Source organism: Staurois parvus, unplaced genomic scaffold (genome assembly GCF_062004578.1).
Source record: "Staurois parvus isolate SC_StPar_1 unplaced genomic scaffold, SC_StPar_1.0 ptg000018l, whole genome shotgun sequence".
In the NCBI taxonomy this organism is placed as follows: Eukaryota; Metazoa; Chordata; class Amphibia; order Anura; family Ranidae; genus Staurois; species Staurois parvus.
Genome location: NW_028317814.1, coordinates 14776164 through 14798320, shown reverse-complemented (window position 1 = coordinate 14798320; position 22157 = coordinate 14776164).

Below are 22157 nucleotides of genomic sequence, written 5' to 3'. Positions count from 1 at the left end.
CAGTTTGCCAAATACCAGTCTCATGGCAACCGCCAAACCCATCGGATTGCCAGACAGAGAAGCGTGATTGGTCACTCCAGAGAACACATCTTCACTTCTCTAGAGTTCAGTGGCGGCATGCTTTACACCACTGTATCCGATGCTTTGCATTGCGCTTAGTGATGTAAAGCTTGGATGCAGCTGCTCAGCCATGGAAACCCATTCCATGAAGCTCTCTACACACTGTTGTTGAACTAATATGAAGGCAGCCTTTAGCTATTGACTCTGCAGACAGTTGGTGACTTTGCGCACTGTGCGCTTCAGCATGCACTGACCCCGCTCTGTGATTTTACATGGCTTAATTGCTGTTGTTACCACTTTGTTACAATACCACTAACAGTTGACCGTGGAATATTTAGTAGCAAGGAAATGTCACGGATGGACTTATTGCACGGGTGGCAACCTATCACGGTACCACACTTGAATTCACTGAGTTCCTGAGAGCGACCCATTCTTTCACAAATGTTTGTAGAAGCAGTCTGCATGCCTAGGTGCTTGATTTTATACACCTATGGCCATGGAAATTATTGGAACAGCTAAATCCAATGATTTGGAGGGGTGTCTCAATACTTTTGGCAATATAGTGTGTATGGAGGGAGGGGTGTAGAGGTGAACAGAGGAAGGGAGTGGCTGCAGAGGTGAGCAATGGAGGTGATATGGGGGGTGCAGTGGTGACCAGTGGATGGAGGGTGGTACAGAAATGACCAATAGAGGAAGGATGCAGAGGTGACCAGTGGATAGAAGAGGGGGGGGTTGCAGAGATGACCAACGTATGAAGGTAAGGGATGCAGAGATTGCTGGTGAATGGAGGTGGGGGTAGAGGTGACCAATGGATGGAAAAGGGGTGCAAAGGTAAGCAGAGAAGGAAGGAGGTACAGCAGTGACCAGCGGATGGAGAGGGTGCAGAGATGACCAGTGGATGGAGGGGGTGCAGAGGTGACCAGTAGATGATGGGAGGTGGGTAAAGAGGTGACCAGTGGATTAAGGAAAGAGGTGGAGAGGTAACCAGAGGATGGAGGTGGGGGAAGAATTGACCAGCAGGTGGAGGGGGTGCAGAGGTGATCAGTGGATGAAAGGAGGTCGGGGCAGTGTAGGATCGTCTTTAAATTTTAAGTCAATGTAGAACTCTCCATTTTTTTTCTGTGGTCAGCGTAATTGCTCCATTACATTGGTGGTTAATGTAAATGTTCCATTATATTGGTGGTCATTGTAATGCTCAGATTACATTGGTGGTCGGGGTAGAAAGCCCTCATACTGACCACCAATGTAAAGGGGGATCTGAAGATTTTACACTTTGAAAAAAAAACTAATTTGCTCATGTTCGCCAGGGCAATCTTCTTCCTACTGACCACCAAAGTCAGGGCATTCTTCTTCCACCAGACAATGATGCCAGATATTCAGCCTCCCACTAACCACAAGTATTTGTTTCTAACCACTGAAGCTAAGGCATTTTCCCCTACTGACCACTGCTGCTGAGGCTTCTTCCTTCCACTGATGCTGGGGTATTTGTTCTGCCATTGACCAGAAATGTAAGTACATTCTCCAGCACTGCTATGTACATTGCATAGTCCTGACCGCTATGCTCTATATACGGTTTAGAGCAGTGGTTCTCAACCTTCCTAATGCCGTGACCCTTTAATACAGTTCCTCATGTTGTGTTGACCCCCAACCATAAAATTATTTATCCAGTAATTATAATTCATGAGTGTCGTTTTACCTCCAATACTGCTGCTTTCAACACAGCAGCTGCTTTCTACACAGTAGCTGCTCTTTACACATCGGAAATATGTGTTTTCTGATGGTCTTAGGGGACCCCTGTGAAAGGGTCGTTTGACCCCCAAAGGGGGCGCGACCCACAGGTTGAGAACCACTGGTTTAGAGCGTCACATAGACCTGATATGCTATGTTATGTTTTACATACAGTAATTATGCATAAAGTGTTTATTTTCTCAAAAGTTGCTCATTGCTGTGTAGTTTGTAACTATTTTAAACCAATACTAAAGGATACTTTTTTTGCTTTAAAATAAAAAAAGATGTTATACTTCCCTGCTCTGTAGAAGGATATTCTGTGATATTGCACAGAGCGGCTCCTTAACTCCTCTTTTGGGGTCCCCTGCCAGTGCTGTCTGCTCCCCTTTCCTCTGGGTGCCCCTTCAGTAAGCCGTGTGCTAAGGGGGCACCCGTGCAGCAGCGGTTCCGAGCAAGGCTGTATGCATCCATAGACACACACAGCACTGGTAAGCCACATCTGTGCTCCCTCCTCAGAAGTTTGATGACAGCAGTAGGAGCCTTTGAACCCAGGAAGTGGAGGGGCAGTGCTGCAGCCAAGACAGCACGGGATTGGTGAGATGAGCCAGCTAGATGTTTAGGGGCAGGGGGGCTAGGACAGGTATTGCAGTACTTTTTTAACTTTAATGGTAAAAAAGGTTTTGCGTTTAGAAGCACTTTAATGAAATTCTTCTTCAAGGTAGGCTCAGACAAAGTGTTAGCTATCTGTCTATATTCTGTTTCATTTCAGTAAAATATTCCTTTAAGTTAAAGTGGAACTACACTGCATTTGAGCACCACAAACCAAGATCGCTATTTAATTCATTTTTAATATGCAAAGCAAACTCCCCCATCAAGCCATGTCTCCATGGTTTATTGTCCTTTTATAAATCACTTTGAAAAACAACTCCCTAGCGTTTCTGGCTGCTGCCATCTTGAGTAAGGGCAGATGATTCATGTAACATTCACTTCCTGGAATTTATCTGCCCTTAGCTCAGGAATACAGGCAGGAAAGTGTGCTTAGCTGAGAAAACCCCTCCTCCCCTCCCGAAGACTCCTGGGATGTATGACCTCATTTGCTGGCAGCAAAAAAATTAAAATAATCAATGTTGAGAAAGTGGAGTTCCACTTTAAGCAAGGTGGGTGGGGTGAGGGAAAGTAAGTAAACATGTCGCTTTTCATAAATTACACTACATGGCCCCCATCCTTTATTTTCCATACATGAGCATCCATTACCTGTGATTGTGCAAACCGGGACATCCTGGTATATGTTGGGCAGCACAGTGGCTAAAATGTTAGCACTTCCACCTGGCAGTACAGGGTCGTTGGTTCAAATCCAAACCACAGCACCACTTGCCTGGAGTTTGCATGTTCTCCCTGTGCCTGCTTGGGTTTCCTCCGGGTACTCCGGTTTCCTCCCACACTCCAAAGACATGCTGGTAGGTTAATTGGCTCCTGACTAAATTGTCCCTAGTATGTGTATGTATGAATGTGAGTTAGGGACCTTAGATTGTACGCCCCTTGAGGGTTAGCGACTGATGTGAATGTACAATATATATGTAAAGCGCTGTGTAAATTGATGGCACTATATAAATACCTGGAATAAATAAATATGTGGAGATTATATTATTATTATTATACAGGATTTATATAGCGCCAACAGTTTGCTCAGCGCTTTACAATATAACGGGAGACAATACAGCAACAATAAATAAAGAAAAATAGTGAAGCGCTTACATTACATAAAAATTAATATAAAATAAAAAGTGCCTTCAAAAATGATAATAAATATAATAATATGTGACAACTCTATATAATATACGCTAATATCTCCCTCTAGTGGAGGAAGAAAAATGGTGCAACCAAACTTATTAAATTGGTGAATTAACACACACTGTGAAAGATACTATTTTGCAGGGCATATAATCAAAAGGACTCCACAAATCAAATTAAGAGTGAATATACAAGTGAATAAAAACTCATATAATATATCAATTAACCACTAAAATATCGTGCCTAATTTACACACATTATATATACATCATAGGTGATAAAATGTCCATGCATGTGACTCTGTGCTTTTAAAACCACTCGTGTTCTCCACTTCTAGGTGTAAAATGAATCCTCCAAATGGCAGCAATGCCTGCTCACCTCCCCTCCTTGACCCTCACAGGGCCGCAGAGCTGTTTCCACCTCAGTGGTATATCCCTCCTGGCAAACTCCTTATTCCTTCTCCTCTCTTAGTTCTCCACTCCAAACTCTTGCACAGGCTCTACAGTCCATTGGTCCGCCACTCATGCTGGTAGGTTAATTGGTTCCTGTCTAAATTGGCCCTAGTGTGTGTATGTATGAATGTGAGTTAGGGACCTTAGATTGTACGCCCCTTGAGGGTTAGCGACTGATGTGAATGTACAATATATATGTAAAGTGCTGTGTAAATTGATGGTGCTGTATAAGTACCTGAAATAAATAAATATGTGGAGATTATATTATTATTATTATATAGCCAACAGTTTGCTCAGCGCTTTACAATATAACGGGAGACAATACAGCAACAATACAGTTCAATACAAGAGGGTTAGGGGGGCCCTGCTCCTTGGAGCTTACATTCTAAGATATCGTCTGAATCAAGGAGCACTACAAGCCCCAGCAGAGCCAGAATTTCCCACTAAGTGCTTTAGAGTCCAAGTCTAAGAGTCCGCTGAAGTCGGTGAGTGAGTGGGATCATTGGTGGGGAGCACAGCATGTGAATTTGCCACTAATTGTATGGAGAACAGCACACTGGCACTGATATTAATGTACTTTTGATATGATGGACTTTTTATAGTGATATTTGTTTACACGTTGTGTTGCACTTATGCGTTTGAATATCCAATAAGGCAACGCTTATCTACCCGTATTTGTACAAGTTTACTGCTGGCTGAAGGTCAGAAGTAAAGAATCACCAACCCAAGACAAGAATGCGGATCAGGTGCTGTCATTTTTTCTACCTCTCTGCTTATTTCAGGCCAGTGGCTCAGTATTGACACCATCTGGAGTCCTTGAGAAGTCACCTATTCCTGAGATTTCTTTCACTTTCATTTTGCTCTGTTTAGTATGGCGTCTGCTGCTATGAGAGAAGAACTGACTTGTGGTATCTGTCTGGAAATTTACATGGATCCCGTATCATTGAGATGTGGTCACTACTTCTGCCATGACTGCATAGTGAAGGCACTAGACACCCAGGAAGGGGGTAGATCTTATACCTGTCCTGAATGCAGAGGAAAGTACCCAAAGAGGACTTGTCTGAAGAAGAACAGGAAGCTACGTAATATAGTGGAATACTTCAGATCAATGCAGAGAGAACAGGAGAAAACCGGGGTATCATGTATGTATTCTATTTCATTTTCTGTTCCCGTGTTTGTATCCTTAAGTCTGTTGGTATGAGATCACATGGAAGTCTTTATTGTCTTTTGTGCTCAGGGAGTGTTTCTCCAGCTTTAGCAACCCCACAACCACTTTAAGCAGGGCTCTCATTCTGAACCCTGGTCTCAGATAAGTAGATTCTAGTATTGGAATCTTAGTCTTGTGTTCCAGTATAGAGGCTCCGAGGCAGAGGATGATGTGAATATAATGCGGAGTAAGTAGTAGAGTTTAGACTAGGATCCAAACACACCAGAGTTCATCCCTATTTAGCACTACCTTGCTGTGCAATAAAATTGTTAAATGTCCCCCACAATGTATGAAGAGGACATGCCAGGCTGGTGATTTAGGAGCTCACTGGCCAATTTAAATAGCTTCTTGTTGTTTCTTAGATTGTATTTCTGGCATACCACACCTTGTTCGCAACTCACCTGCATCTATCCATGAATTCTCTGTTTCCTGTCCACAACTTGTTCATCTCTACACAACCCTTCTCCATACACCCTCTGCTCCCTGACCACACGTAATCTACCAATGCCCAACACCTCTCCATGAACCCCTGCTACCAATTCTGTTCTGTATATATTTGTCATAAGGGTATTCTGCCTGTGTTTCCATTTTTGCCCTCCACTCTCCCTCTGTAATCTCAATCAGTGCTCTGCTACCTGTCCCCACCTCGCTCACCTCTTCTCAACATCTCCCTATGAACCCTCTCCAACTTGTTCCCACCTCTCACCTCTCCCACCCGCTTTCTTCCTGCCCACACTTCATTCACCTCTCCCTGTTTCCTCTCCATGAACCCTCTGCCTGCCCACACCTTACTTACCTCTGCCTGACACCTCTTCATGAACCCTCTGCTTGCCATCTACACCTCACTCACATCTCTTTGTTTCCTTTCTATGAACCCTTTGCTGCTTGTCCACACCTCCCAATACTAGCTATTTTATGCCTTGTCCACATCTCACTTGCATTTCTCCATAAACCCTCTGCTGCCTGACCACAACTGACCCACTTCTCCCTAACACCTCTCCATGAACCCCTGCTGCCTGACTACACCTTATTAATTTCCTATATGTCCTATATTTTTTACTTTAAGAGCATTCTGCTCATGTTTCCATTTTTGCCATCCACTCTCCTTCTCTAATCTCAATCTATTGCTTGCCCACTTCTCGTTCACATTTCTCAGGAGCCCTCTTCCTACCTGCCCACACCTTGCTTACCTCAACCTGACACCTCTTCATGAACTCTTATTTTTGTGTCCACACATCACTCACCTCACTCATCTCTACCTGTCTGTTCTCTGTGAACATTCCGCTGCCTGCCTACAACTTACTCTCCTCTTCCCGACACCTCTTTGTGAACCCTCTGATTCGTGTCCCCACGTCACTCACCTCTCCGTTTCTATTCCAGGAATCCTTTGTTGCCCAACCACACCTTGCTTACCTCTGTCCTACACCTTTCCATGAACCCTTTACTACCTTACTACACATCACTCCTCTATTTCTGATACAGAACTTCTCCATGAAACCTGTGCTGGCTGTCCACACCTAAATCACATTGACCAACACCATTTCATGAACCCTTTGTTGCCTGACCACACCTCACTCACTATTTCCAGGCAACTCCTCATAAACCTTCAATGACCCCATATAACTCACCTTGTCATCTTTCCTACTTGTACAATATTCCTTTGGCCACCTAATCTTCACCTTTTGATCACTTTCGTCCCATGTAATTCTCAGAATATTTTTCACATTTCCCTTGTGTTTCCAGTTACCATTTCCAGTCTGATGAGTGAATTCGTTCAGTTGGCCATAGGGCTGCCTATCAGATTTGTCAGAGAGGCAGCCAAATGGACAACTAAGGCAACTTGCACAGCAGACTGACAATGCCACTGTCAATTGGAAGATAGTGGCTTAGCACTATCAGTCTGCAACCTTCAGGTTGCTAGGGCTTGGTTTGCTTTGATATGATTGAAGACTGTTTTGTATTTAAGTTAAATCAAGAGCCTTCCCCGACAGATTCAAGGCAATGCTTGGAGCATAAAGCTAACACTTTGTTGTAGGTTTTTTGTTTTTTCTGACTGCACTTATTAATTTTTGATTGAAGTGGGTAAGTTTTTGTCAGCTCTCTCTATGTCTGCCCCATGTCTTTATTGCTTATACACTTTATTGATTGAATAAAGTATGCTTTATTTTTAGCGTATGTACTTTACAGTGTTTGGATGTCTTCTTTCCATTCTCCAGTCCCCTTTACAGGCTTGGGTTCACCCGGTAGCCACAACTCCTACCACTGAAACCAGCACAGGTACACTTTCCTCAATGGGAACCAGAACCTTTACTGGCCTAGAACGTCGCAAGCTTATCCAGCAGCAGTTGGTGTTATTGCTACATGCACACAAGTGTCAACGACAGCAGAAAGGCAGTGGTGTCATGCATGTATGCAGTCTTCCCCATTGTCTTACCATGAAGAATGTTCTGAATCACATGCCACATTGTAAAGCTGGGAGAACCTGCCAGGGTAAGCTGTTATCAAATGTACCAAGTTGTTAAAATAACCTTTACTGCTGCTCCGTATTCACTGTACCATGTTCCCAACTAGAGATGAGCGAATTATTCAAAAATTCGATTCGGCTGATTCGGCGAATTTCAGGAAGAAATTCGATTCGATGCGAATTTATTCGCTACGAAGTTAACTTATAAAAAGGGTTTCTAGGCTTCAGAGAGCCTTTAAATTAGTGCAGAACACTGTACCTTTAATTTAAATGCCCTTGGAGATGAGGAAGGAGAAGGAGAAGGAGAAGGATGAGAAGAAGGAGAAGGAGAAGGATGAGAAGAAGGAGAAGGAGAAGGATGAGAAGAAGGAGAAGGATGAGAAGAAGGAGAAGGAGAAGGAGAAGGATGAGAAGAAGGAGAAGGAGAAGGATGAGAAGATGGAGAAGGAGAAGGATGAGAAGAAGGAGAAGGATGAGAAGAAGGAGAAGGATGAGAATTAGGAGAAGGATGAGAAGAAGGAGAAGGATGAGAAGAAGGAGAAGGATGAGAAGAAGGATGAGAAGAAGGAGAAGGATGAGAAGAAGGATGAGAAGGAGAAGGATGAGAAGAAGGATGAGAAGAAGGATGAGAAGAAGGAGAAGGATGAGAAGAAGGACAGTTCTGTGACAGTTTCTGTCTATTTCTAACAGTTCTGTGACATTCACTCCATACAGCGGTTTCAACCGCTGTATGGAGGGAATGTCACAGAACTGTCAGAAATAGCCTATTTCTGACAGTTCTGGGACATTCACTCCATACAGCGGTTGAAACATTGTATCTATTTGTTTCCATAAATGAATCCATTTATGGAAACAAATAGATACAATGTTTCAACCGCTGTATGGAGTGAATGTCCCAGAACTGTCAGAAATAGCCTATTTCTGACAGTTCTGGGACATTCACTCCATACAGCGGTTGAAACATTGTATCTATTTGTTTCCATAAATGACATTCTGCAGATACACTTAGAGGAGCTCTGCAGATACACTTTTTGCCGGCTTGGAATTATTCTTATTTTCATCCTACTTCTTCTTCTTCTTCTTCTTCATCCTCATCCTCTTCTTCTTCTGAGGATGAGGATGAAGAAGAAGAAGAAGTAGGATGAAAATAAGATTAATTTCAAGCCGGCAAAAAGTGTATCTGCAGAGCTCCTCTAAGTGTATCTGCAGAATAGAGGAGCTCTGCAGATACACTTTTTGCCGGCTTGGAATTATTCTTATTTTCATCCTACTTCTTCTTCTTCTTCTTCATCCTCATCCTCATCCTCTTCTTCTTCTTCTGAGGATGAGGATGAAGAAGAAGAAGAAGAAGAAGTAGGATGAAAATAAGAATAATTCCAAGCCGGCAAAAAGTGTATCTGCAGAGCTCCTCTAAGTGTATCTGCAGAATAGAGGAGCTCTGCAGATACACTTTTTGCCGGCTTGGAATTATTCTTATTTTCATCCTACTTCTTCTTCTTCTTCATCCTCATCCTCAGAAGAAGAAGAAGAGGATGAGGATGAGGATGAAGAGGAAGAAGAAGAAGTAGGATGAAAATAAGAAGAATTCCAAGCCGGCAAAAAGTGTATCTGCAGAGCTCCTCTATTCTGCAGATATACTTAGAAGAGCTCTGCAGATACACTTTTTGCCGGCTTGGAATTATTCTTATTTTCATCCTACTTCTTCTTCTTCTTCTTCATCCTCATCCTCATCCTCTTCTTCTTCTTCTGAGGATGAGGATGAAGAAGAAGAAGAAGAAGAAGTAGGATGAAAATAAGATTAATTCCAAGCCGGCAAAAAGTGTATCTGCAGAGCTCCTCTAAGTGTATCTGCAGAATAGAGGAGCTCTGCAGATACACTTTTTGCCGGCTTGGAATTATTCTTATTTTCATCCTACTTCTTCTTCTTCTTCATCCTCATCCTCAGAAGAAGAGGATGAGGATGAAGAGGAAGAAGAAGAAGAAGAAGAAGTAGGATGAAAATAAGAATAATTCCAAGCCGGCAAAAAGTGTATCTGCAGAGCTCCTCTATTCTGCAGATACACTTAGAGGAGCTCTGCAGATACACTTTTTGCCGGCTTGGAATTATTCTTATTTTCATCCTACTTCTTCTTCTTCTTCTTCATCCTCATCCTCATCCTCTTCTTCTTCTTCTGAGGATGAGGATGAGGATGAAGAAGAAGAAGAAGAAGAAGAAGAAGTAGGATGAAAATAAGAATTCCAAACCGGCAAAAAGTGTATCTGCAGAGTTCCTCTATTTCTGACAGATCTCTGACAGCTCCTTCACATGTACAGCGGTTGAAACATCTGTTTCCGAATAAAAACATCTGTATCCTAAATGGAAACTAATAGATACAATGTTTCAACCGCTGTACATGTGAAGGAACTGTCAGAGAAATGTCAGAAATAGCGGAGCTCTCTGCAGGGACACTTTTGCCGGCTGATCGGGAAAAATCCGATTCGCGCACCCGAAGTAGGCAAATATTCGGATTCGCCGCGAATCGAATTTTTCCTGAAATTCGTATCGAATTCCGGTTCGCCTGGTTCGATTCGCTCATCTCTATTCCCAACCTTTGACTCCCTACTTTTAGATATTTTTTTCCATTGCCTTCAGTGCAAAAACTGTCAGGCTGCTCAGTCATTGTAGCTTCTGAATGTGACATCATAGTGCCTGTAAAATATGAAATTAAAAGAAAAAAGATGCAGAATGTGAATAGGATTCCAATATGTAAATCTTAGCGTTCAGGAGCCAGCTATTAAATCATTTTCGATGTCTTTACTGTATATTTCTTGGTTCCATAAAATTGCTGCTGGAAACCAAATTTGACTCTTCAATTCTACATTAAATAGCCCACCTTGCTTATGATTTGGTTGCCCGTTTGAGATGAAACAATTTTAAGCTTTTAGGTAGGCTAAAACTGAATGTTTTAAGAGTGTTTTATTTTATAACAGAGCTTTGTCTAAAGAATTGTAGGCTTCTTCTTCAACTTTTGAAATAAACCTGTGGGATTCACAAACGAAGATGTAGGTCTAAGTGAATTCTCCCTTTGAGGTAGACCGACGGTGCTCCAAAGGACAGTGTCTTCTTGGCACTTTAAATAGCATGAGAGTATAAGGTGAAGAGCCAGCAATCGCTCTCCAGATAAAACTACTTTATTAACCACTTCCAGTCCGCACACTTTTACCCACTTCCTGTCCAGGCCAATTTTCAGCTTTCAGTGCTGTCACACTTTGAATAACAATTGCGCGGTCATGCAACACTTTACCCATATGAATTTTTTAGCATATTTTTGAGACAGATAAAGCTTTATTTTGGTGGTATTTATTCACCACTGGGATTTTTATTTTTTTTTGCTATGTAAATGAAAATGTCCAAAAATTTTGAAAAAAAGTGTTTTTCTTATAAAATTTTGCAAATAAATAGTATTTCATCATAAATCTTGGCCAAAATTTATTCCGTTATCTTTTTAGTAAAAAAATAAAAATAACCCAAATTAGTTTATAACCCAAAATTATAATTTTTAAACATTTTTTTTATTTTTTTATATTCTTTTTTATGAGTTTTTTTTACATACTGTCACCTTAGCAGTACAGTGTCACCATGGTGACATTGTACTACTTGTGGGGGGTGATGAAGATTTTTTTTTTTTTTACACTGATTGCTTTTACACCCATAAAGGCTGTAAAAGCAATAATTTCTCTGTCTCTGTAGCTGCATTCTTGCAGCCATTGAGAACTACTGTGTGAGCTGTGATTGGTCACAGCTGTTGTAAATAGCCTTGTACCATGTGACCTCTGTGATCATTCACAGATTTCACACGTAGTAAGCAGTGATGTCAGAAGTGACATCTTCCCTACTACTCTTGCCAATCAGTGATCACATGATCGGGACCTCGCACAGAGGTCCCTGTAACAGCGTATACCCAGAAATGGACGCAGTTCAACCATTTTGGCTTCAACCTCCATCTTGGCAAAGGGATTAACCATCCTGACAAATATATTTCTCCCTCATTCTTCCCCCCTCCCTTTCTGAGAGTCCCAGCGACATTTGGCCAGTGTGTATGTGTGTCACAGAAGGGTCATAGAAGCTATAAAGCCCCCCAAGGGAGCCGGGGCCTCCCTGTCCAAAGATCCTGAAAATTGTAACACCTCAGAAGAGATAAGGTAAGCTTTCCCAGGAGTTGAAAGAGATTCCGACCTAATAAACCTAACTCAGCGTATGTGACAGAATCAGATAACCATTGTTAAAATCCATTTTCCCCCTATGTCTCATATCTTGGAATATGAGAGACTTACATAAAAACCTGACATATCGTCAGATTGGCTACAAAAAGGCGAACAGTTTGTTGGATTACTTGCCTTGTCTCGAATACACAGGAAAGCAGAAAAGTAGATCTCGTGAACCGTTCAGTATAGAATTACATATTTCACCTCTAATCAATCCTCAGACGTGTCTGCATAATAATCTACCTGCGGGTGGAATGTCACTTGTGCAGATGGAAAGTTAAGGGCCAAAATATGAGTAACGGGAGATTTTGGCTCTAGTTGAGGTATCCACCCATACCTCCACGCCCTACACGGGGTATTGGTCCTTGACTTCAGAGACACCCCCTGCTGGGGACTACAAAATAGGCTGTCAGGCCTAAGAGTGGGAGTTGAAGACGTCTCCCATTTTAACATCAATGCCACCTGGGGAGACCCGTGCCCTTTTGCTCTGAAACTTGGATCTGCTAACCCAGGATTTTGGCAAGTACCTTAACCCTTTCACCTCTCTCTGATATCTCTTTGCTGTGCTGTTGGTCTCTGTATGTTTATATATATATCTTAGTTACCTCTTTTCTGTAAATATTTTTATTGCACCCGTTTGACCTTTTAGTAATAAATCTTTCCTTCTGAAAGTGTTGAACTGTTTCTATAGCGCTTTTATTGCAATTTACGAATTCCTGCCTCTAAAGAAAATGCTGCTGTTTGTTTAACCCTCTGTATAACTGTGTTATGCAGACGATTACCTCAACCATTATAGTGTTATTGCTGAGATTTCCGAGGTTCCTCTTTCTCTGTACAAAAAGGAGGTAGTGGCAGTGTGAAGGGTTAATTGCGTAATTAACCTGACCCAGTAACAATCGCTCAGGCTGCCGGTACATCGATTGTGGTCCAATTAGCTGGAAAATCATTGTGCAGGGTGCAGTTGGGTGTGGCATTGTTACGCACGTGACATCGCGGTTTTAGATCAGCTAGTCCTTCGGTCACAAGTTTGGTGAGAAGGCCTGGGGTCTGACGCCGCGATCGTGACAGTCCCATCTGACGATCGGTGTTCCACTGTGTCCGGAGGACACAGCGGGCTCCAGATCGTGGTGCTGCGTGCTCCCAGGGAGCGCGCACAAGCAGGGTGCGGGGAGGCCGTTTATAAACGGCCACTCCACCCTGCACTGCCACCGTCCAGCCGTTTATATACAACAGCAGGACGGGAAATGGTTAATAAAGGGTACAGTGTGCAAGTTACAGCAGCTTACGCATTTTGGTAAAAAAACATTATTCATAGCCATGGCTATGAATAAAGACCTAATAAAGACTGGTCACTGCTAATCTCTCTCCCTGTGCAGGGTGACTAGTCTTGTATCTGCCCCTATTGTATTTTGCAGGCAGCGTGTAGTGGGTGGGCCACATTAAATGAAATAAAGTTTTTATTTATATCTTACCCTACAGTATGCACTTACAGAATATTGTGCCTTTTCATCCCTTAGTTCCCCACTGCGCTTCCTCCAGGCAGATAATCTCTCATTGGAAGAATTGCACACGGCGTGACTGTCCTGTGTGCGCACCTGTAGGGAATGCCAGAAGCAACAGGAACCAGCTGTGTAAGTGTATTCATTGCCCATGTATTCTTTGGTGATATAGAACAATGTCCCACAAAAGGGCATAATTGTGAGCCATATCTGCCCTTACTGATGATAGAATATTGTGCATATGATATGTTGCAGAGCAAATGCAATTCCAAGCTTTAAAGTGACCCTGTTGTAATACCAGGATATAAACCCAAAGTACTCTGTAAAAGAAGGAGCTGAATACTTTCCTGTCCGGTGGGCAGAGAGTCCAGTATTTGTTTTATTCCAGAGCTAAAGGGTGCTGCTGCTATCTGACACTTCTGGGTGTGTCAGATAGTGTGTACTCACTGCACTCTGTGGTTCCATCTGCTGGTCACTATGTCACTCCAGCACCTTAAAGTAGTGTAGGAGCAGGTAGGTGATACTGCAGAACACGGCAGGGAAAACACTAACCTACAAACCCGGAAGTGTTGAAAAACAGTGATGCCACTAGCTCTGGAAGAGAAAGAACACTGAGAAGCTAAATACTGTGTTTCCCCGAAAATAAGACACCGACTTATAGTTATTTTTCCTCAAGAAGACACACTATGGCTTATTTTAAGGGGATGTCTTATTTTTATTAAGTATCGTACAGCAATCTACATTTATTCAAATATAGTTAAGTTGTCTTAAGCTGAAGCTTTTCCCCTATCCCCTGGTGTTTGTGGGGGGTGAGAGAGACCCACAGACTGTTGCTAGTCGGTGCTGGGGAGCAGCAGCTTTACTGGTGTTTGTGGGGGGTGAGAGAGACCCACAGACTGTTGCTGGTCGGTGCTGGGGAGCAGCAGCTTTACTGGTGTTTGTGGGGGTGAGAGAGACCCACAGACTGTTGCTGGTCAGTGCTGGGGAGCAGCAGCTTTACTGGTGTTTGTGGGGTTGAGAGAGACCCACAGACTGTTGCTGGTCGGTGCTGGGGAGCAGCAGCTTTACTGGTGTTTGTGAGGGTGAGAGAGACCCACAGACTGTTGCTGGTCATTGCTGGGGAGCAGCAGCTTTACTGGTGTTTGTGGAGGTGAGAGAGACCCACAGACTGTTGCTGGTCGGTGCTGGGGAGCAGCAGCTTTACTGGTGTTTGTGGGGGCTGAGAGAGACCCACAGACTGTTGCTGGTCGGTGCTGGGGAGCAACAGCTTTACTGGTGTTTGTGGAGGTGAGAGAGACCCACAAACTGTTGGTCGGTGCTGGGGAGCAGCAGCTTTACTGGTGTTTGTGGGGGGTGAGAGAGACCCACAGACTGTTGCTGGTCGGTGCTGGGGAGCAGCAGCTTTACTGGTTTGTGGGGGGTGAGAGACACCCACAGACTGTTGCTGGTCGGTGCTGGGGAGCAGCAGCTTTACTGTTGTTTGTGGGGGTGAGAGAGACCGACACTGTTGCTGGTCGGTGCTGGGGAGAAGCAGCTTTACTGGTGTTTGTGGGAGGTGAGAGAGACCCACAGACTGTTGTTGGTCAGTGCTGGGGAGCAGCAGCTTTACTGGTGTTTGTGGGGGTGAGAGAGACCCACAGACTGTTGCTGGTCAGTGCTTGGGAGCAGCAGCTTTACTGGTGTTTGTGGGGGTGAGAGAGACCCACAGACTGTTGCTGGTCAGTGCTGGGGAGCAGCAGCTTTACTGGTGTTTGTGGGGGTGAGAGAGACCCACAGACTGTTGCTGGTTGGTGCTGGGGGAGAGAGACCCACAGTGCCGAGTAAAACAGCAGGCACAGCTTTACTTCTTCCCCGAGGCCACACAATATGGTACCTAAAGCAGAGCGTCCTGATCCTCACTTCACTGAGAAGACTTTTACTTTCACTTTCTACCTCTTCACCATCTCCCTCTATGAATTGGCTTGCAGCACGCACAGAATGACTGGGAGCCGACCTTGTTCATGGGGCTGCCCGCAACCTCTCCATTCACCTCCGAGATAGCAGCTGTCACAATGGGGGAGATGAGAAGGGCTGCCCGGCTCCGCGCCCGTACACTGCATAGCCACGCCTATCACTGTCTTATTTTCGGGGTATGGCTTATATTGCGCAAATGCTTAGAAATCCTGCTATGGCTTATTTTATGGGTATGTCTTATTTTCGGGGAAACACGGTACTTACCTATCCAGTGGGCACTGAATCCAATTTCAGGAATTTTTTATTATAGCGGCACATTCACTTTAAGGCGCACATTCCGGAAACTCTCCATGTGCATTCTTGAAATGCTCAAAAAATGTGTTAAAAATGCACATCACACTTGTTTTGCCATTAATTGTTAATGGTACCCCAAATATGGCTAGCAAACACGTGTTTTGCGGCATGGTAAAACGTGTGCGAAACTTAATGCCCGAAAACGTCCGAGAGCTTCTTTTGGCACGTTTGTCCCCCATAGGGCAGCCCATTCAAATGAATAAACTGCCATATTCTGTTGCGGAAAAAGCACAGAAAAACATGGGTGACAAATGTGACACAGCACTGTGAATGGGACCTTGAATGTGGCATGCATTCCTGCAATATTGCACTCTCTGCTGTGGAGTATAATGGAATGCCCATCTATCTACAGACATGCAGGGAGGCAGGCACTCTTTTATACTCTATGGCATGCCTGTATCCAGAGGTGTACCTACAGGGGTCGCAACTGAGACCTGGCCCCATGCTTCAGGGAGCCCATGTGGTCAATTGTACGCCTGGATAGGAGGAGAGGCAGGGCAGCTTCGACCGCAGGAATTCAGTGGTTACAGGAGGAAAATCGAGAGATCATTTCCTCTATATGCAGCTTCCCCCTTATCTCCTCCTATCCAGCTTCTTTCTGCTTTGTCATTTAGCGGCCCCTTCATTTTCTCAACAGACAGTTAGTGATCAGTACCAATCACTGACTCTATCTATTCATAACTGAAACACAGTAAACTGTGTTTACTATGCTTTAGTTTATGAATGGGCAGGGAAATCTGTACAGACCTATTCCTGTCCATTCATTCTGTGCAGCTGAGGATGCAGAGAATGAGATTGAGGGCTGTCTCCTTAATCTCATTTCTCTGTCCCAAAGATGGAACATCAGAGGTCTGTTTAGACCCCTGATATCTCACCAAAGCCAAAGAGCTCCTAAAAACAAAATTGTAAAAAATAATTTTAAAAAATTTAAAAATGGTAAAAAGAATAATAAATAAAATAAAACAACAACAATAAAGAAAACTACTGACACCAGTGGCGGAACTACCAAGGTCGCAAAGGTCACACTTGTGATTGGGCCCTTGCGCCCCCCCCCTTAGCTATTTCTCTAATGATTGAATTAATTTTTTTCCCTAATTATTTTATTATCACATTAAAAATGCTCCAAATGAAAAAAAAAAAAAACTTTTATTTTGATTATAAGTAGGTCCACCAATGCTTTGTTCTATTATTGTAAGTTTAGTGTTGTTATAAATTGGACAAATCAAAGAACAATGTAGACATTTTTATCTACTACACTAGTTGTTTTAAAAAAATACTTTTCAAAGTAGGAAACAAAACAGTTTATATATATATATATATATATATATATATATTTATTTATTTATTATTCTATCCCTGGCCATGCGGGATTTCCTGCATGGTAGGGGTTGGGGAAAGACCTGGAAACCTACCCTGTACAATAATTGCTAAGAGAATTCATGGAAGAAGTCGCTTGCGAGTGATGGTCCATGCAATTGCCAAGGGTCGGATACAACTGAATGGATAGATAGATATTCTATGGATTTAAAAGACAATAAAATATTTTTTTGCAAGACAATATAATCAAAAGAAAGTGTTGTTTGTGCTAAAAACTGTATTGTTTTGTTAAATTCTATGCAGCCATCCAATCAACCTATGGATATAAAATTGACCCTTTGTCTCTTTTAAATAGTGCTTATGTAGTGTGCAAAAATGCCTATAAAAATGTGATATCAGCACCAATATAACCACACATACATACATAGTATACATCTTCTTTATAAAATGCATTAGACTATTGGTGGTTTATGTGGATCCTCTGAGATCTATGCAAAGCAGAATGGGCCCCAGGTCAGTAAAGATGCAGATACATATGTATGTCAGTAAGAAGATATGAACCAGGCTGGGCTGCAGGCAAATATCCCCTCTTCCTTTGTGTCCCTATCTGATAAATAGGTCTGAATGTGCAGTTTATAAGCATGATGTCCTTTTCCTCAGGAGACTTTATATAGTCATCATACAGGGTTTTTTAGTCTGGAGACTAAAGCTTGCCATAGATGGATCAAAATTTGACCAGTTCAGCAAGGACCGGACAAATTTCAATTAGTGTGAGACCTTCCCTTAGATTGATGACTGTCAAATGAACAAGCCGGAAAACTTTTGATGATCAACTGCTGCAGTCAATTGGCTGCAGCTGCTAATTAGTGTATTCTGACAGCGCCGGGCCCCACTGTCAGAATACAATATCCCAGTTGGGTAGGAGGGGTTGATGGATTCCTCCATCCAACCCGTTTGTGTAGTTGGAGGAACTGTCTACGGTCAGCTTTAGTTAACAATTTCTAACACAATAGTTTGGATTGTCTTGGGTATATACAGGTAGTGCTGCAAAAACAAATAGCAAATAGTATTTCTCTGTTGAATATTTTTACTTTCTCTCTCTTTTTTTTTTTTTTTTTTTTACAGCATAGGTACATGGATATAAAGTCAATACAGAACTGAAAGGCAAAATGAAGCAAGATTCACTGACATCAGTAGCCCAACTGAGCGAACAGTGCCAGAACCTACCGTGTGAACTTACGTGGTGCCGCCATGCAGATTTTACTAAAGATTCAAAATAAAAAAACTATACAACTAACAAATAAAAATGGTCTTTGTGTATGAATTCTAATGGTTGCCAGTAGCCAAAAGCCCATTGAAGAGTACAAGTTTTTTTCTTATTTTTCACCATTTTTATTTTATATGATACCAATCAAGGTTTACGCTGGGCAAATAACCTTTCAGTTTTTGCCTGCATAGAATGAATAAATACAAATTATTTGTAGGTGATATCGCATGTATGAAACTGAAATATAACAGATGAAGACTTCAAGGGTTATTGGGGAACTGTCCAACTTCTTCTGTATGGTTCTCAGTGGTCTGAGAATTTAAATTGAAGAAGGCCCAGACTCTTCTCTATCTGATAAGTTATGCTTCCTCACATCATTATGCAGCTAAGGACTGGGAAATGTTTTAGGGCCCCTTTCTCCAGGATAACATGGTGTAAGCAGAAGTTGTTACTATACTCTTAAGTACCGAAGTGCTGCAATCTTTATTTCTGGAATTAAAGTATAACTAAAAGCAAACATTTTTTGTGTCAGATAGAAGGGAGCTCCTTCTGCTGCCAGTCAAACTCCTGCAAGGAGGGAGCATGGGCATGGCTTACCAGCGCTGTGTGTATCTATGCATGTACACCGCTCGGCTTGGGAGCGCATACACATGGGTGCCTTCTTAGCATCCGGCTTGCTGGGGAGGCACCCAGAGGAGGAGCAGGAGGATCAGACAGTGCCAGTAGGGAATTGCCAAAGAGGAGGTAAGGGACCTTTTAAATAAAACCTTAAAATAAAAGCCACAATATTGCACAGAGCAGGTAAGTATAACCTCTTTTTTTTTTTTTTTAATTCCAAAAGGTATTTATTGAAGTAAAAGGCATATCAGGTCATATACAGATACGGAGCACAGTCCGCGTATATACATCTGGCCTATTCTCCCGTAACGCAGACGGGTTATCAGATATTCATTTGAAGTGTGAATCGTTCTGAAGCAAAATAACACATTATAACAGGTGAACGATATAAACCAGTAAAGTATTGATTATAAATGGTAGTCTAGAAAATTAGGATGGATGCTGATCTATTGAGTAGGGAGTGCTCACATAATAGGACAATGAAGCATAGGACAACGATATCATCTAAAGGCGTGCATATCGTATGTGTCCGTATCCAAAAAATGTAGGTTTTTTTTTTTATAAAGGACATGCACACCTATATGCGAGAGGACACTCCATCCCTTATAAGAGATATAGTCAGTTGGGTAAGAAAAAGGTGTGAAGGAAAGAAGGAAAAGAAAGGAGAAGGGAGCATCAGATGAAAAGATAGGAAAGATAATGTCATAGAGGTGAGGGAGAGAAGGAAAAAAAAAAAGGGGGGGGTCAATTATTAAGTAGTTACTGTTAAACCAATCATATCGTGGTACATTAGTCAAACTAACGTATATTATTCCTTTGATTTAAGATACAGTATGGTTAGGCTCAATCCATGGAGCAATTCTGGGGGTGAGAGCTTTAAAGGTTGTCTCTTTTTTTTACTTTAACAAAAAAAATTATAGCCTTTAATATCACTTTAAGTGTGGGCCCTGACATGTCCAGAAGGCTGAAAAAAAGTTAGTTTTTGAAAATTTGCTTTTTATTAGTTATTGAGATGGTAATAATGCAACATATCTAACGAGCAGGGCCCTCTGTTTCCTCTTGTACCAAATTGTATCGTAACTGTAATGTCTGCCTTCATTTTGTAAAGTGCTGCGCAAACTGTTGGCGCTATATAAATCCTGTATAATAATAATATATTTCTCTGCAGCTCCTTCCCTGTTTGGTCAGGTGACAAAATGGAAAGTGATGGGAGCACTCACAATCGGCCACCAACAAAAGAAGGCATTCTAATGTCCTCCAATGGAAGGGGCACACAATACTGACCACCAACCTAAAAGGACCACTTTTACCATTGACCACTAATGTAGGAGACACTTCTCCACTGACAATCAGTGAAAAGGTGCACTTCACCTATGACTGCCTATGTAAGGAATATAAGGTGATACCACACTGAACACTATGTGAACATACTGCAAAAATACCACTGAATTTCATAAGCTGTGCTGTACATTACATACTCCTGACCTAAGGGTTTGTTATCTCAGCGGTTGCTGATTGCTAACTAGTACCCAACCTAGTTAATCAAGTTCTTACTTAAAGAGTAACTCTACTTTTGTTGAGAAGAATGCAAGCCCTATTGGGTAACAGTGTACTCTCCAGCACTCCGGGAATCAATTGCCAAAGGAAGGCCAGGGGAACCAAGGCAAAAGGTGGCCTATGGATAGCGTTTTGGAGATGCAGCCCTCCTCAGATAGGGAAATCAACAACTTAAAAAGAGCAAACAGGTGGCGCAAACACCTACTGCATTATCCAAGGTTTATTGAAAAGTAAAAAAGACAAAAACATACAGACATAGCATGTGTGCAAAGCTTTGTATGATAATAAGAGATGGCCACAACAATGGGCAGGGTGTTCCGACTGTCAGTGTGGTTGGCTCTCTGAAGCGTTTCAGGGACGAATCCCTTTCCTCAGAGCTAAGCTAAGCTTCCATCATTAGCTCTGAGGAAAGGGATTCATCCCCAAAACGTGTCAGCAAGCCGACCACACTGACAGTAGGAACACCCTGCCCATTGTAGTGGCCATCTCTATTATCATACAAAGCTTTACACACATGATATGTCTGTGAGTATGTTTTCGTCTTTTTTACTTTTCAATAAAACTTGGATAATGCACTAGGTGTTTGCGCCACCTGTATGCTCCAATCCCTATTGGGTGACCAATGTACATCTCAAGGATTTTATCAAACTTTGTGGCAGATTCCTGCCTTGCCCTTTACCATGAAGTTTTCTCTGTTTTTGTTTCACCATGTCCTCTGCAGACTGATTCTGAATGGGAGGGGCTGACTCATTATAATCAGCTGGTGTACTCTCAGTATTTTAATGAGAAAAGCTGCAGTATCTACATCCCTGAAGAATCATTTAACCCTTGGGGAGTACCTAACCCAAACTGAAATCCCTTGTGCAGGGGGTGTTTAAAAATTTTACTTATATCTTAGTGAAAACATCTGGGAAATTTAGTGAACCAATCAAATAAACAGGAATATGAATTTCTGGGACCCTTCTCTACACCAGCAGTGTATAGAACACAATCAGGTTGCCATATTACATTGAATTTTTCATAAGATTACAGCATCAGATTGAAAAAGAAAGGTAATTTTAATAAGATAACATTACAACATGGCTTGTGTTGCAATTTCACAGTATATGCTTCATTATTTTTTGCATTTTCTCTATTTTTTTCCACAAATGTTGAAGTTAAGGAAGGCAAAGGCATAGAGTTAGCTTAATGTCTATATTTTGTGCATAGGAAGGCATGCGGTTTCTTTTTTTATTTTTGTTCCAACGTTCACTGTGGTATGCTATACTGTACGTTCCTTGGGATTTCTCTTTCCAGTGCGCCCAGGGTTGCACAAAATTTTTTACAATCAAAGCAATGCACCTGACTTAAAACATTCAGATTAAAAAATGAGGTGTCGCGCAGATATTATTATTACAGGTACTTATATTATTATTATTATACAGTATTTATAAAGCACCGATGATTCGCTCAGCGCTGTACATTACAAAGGGGGACAGAACATGTGACAGAACAATACCAATACAATGCAAAACATGAGGGGATTGAGGGCCCTGCTCTTTCGAGTTTACAATCTTATATAGCGCTGTCAATTTACGTAGTGCTTTACGTACAGTTCAGCTCATATATATTTAGGCACAATTTTAGTTTTTTTTTCAGGTATTTA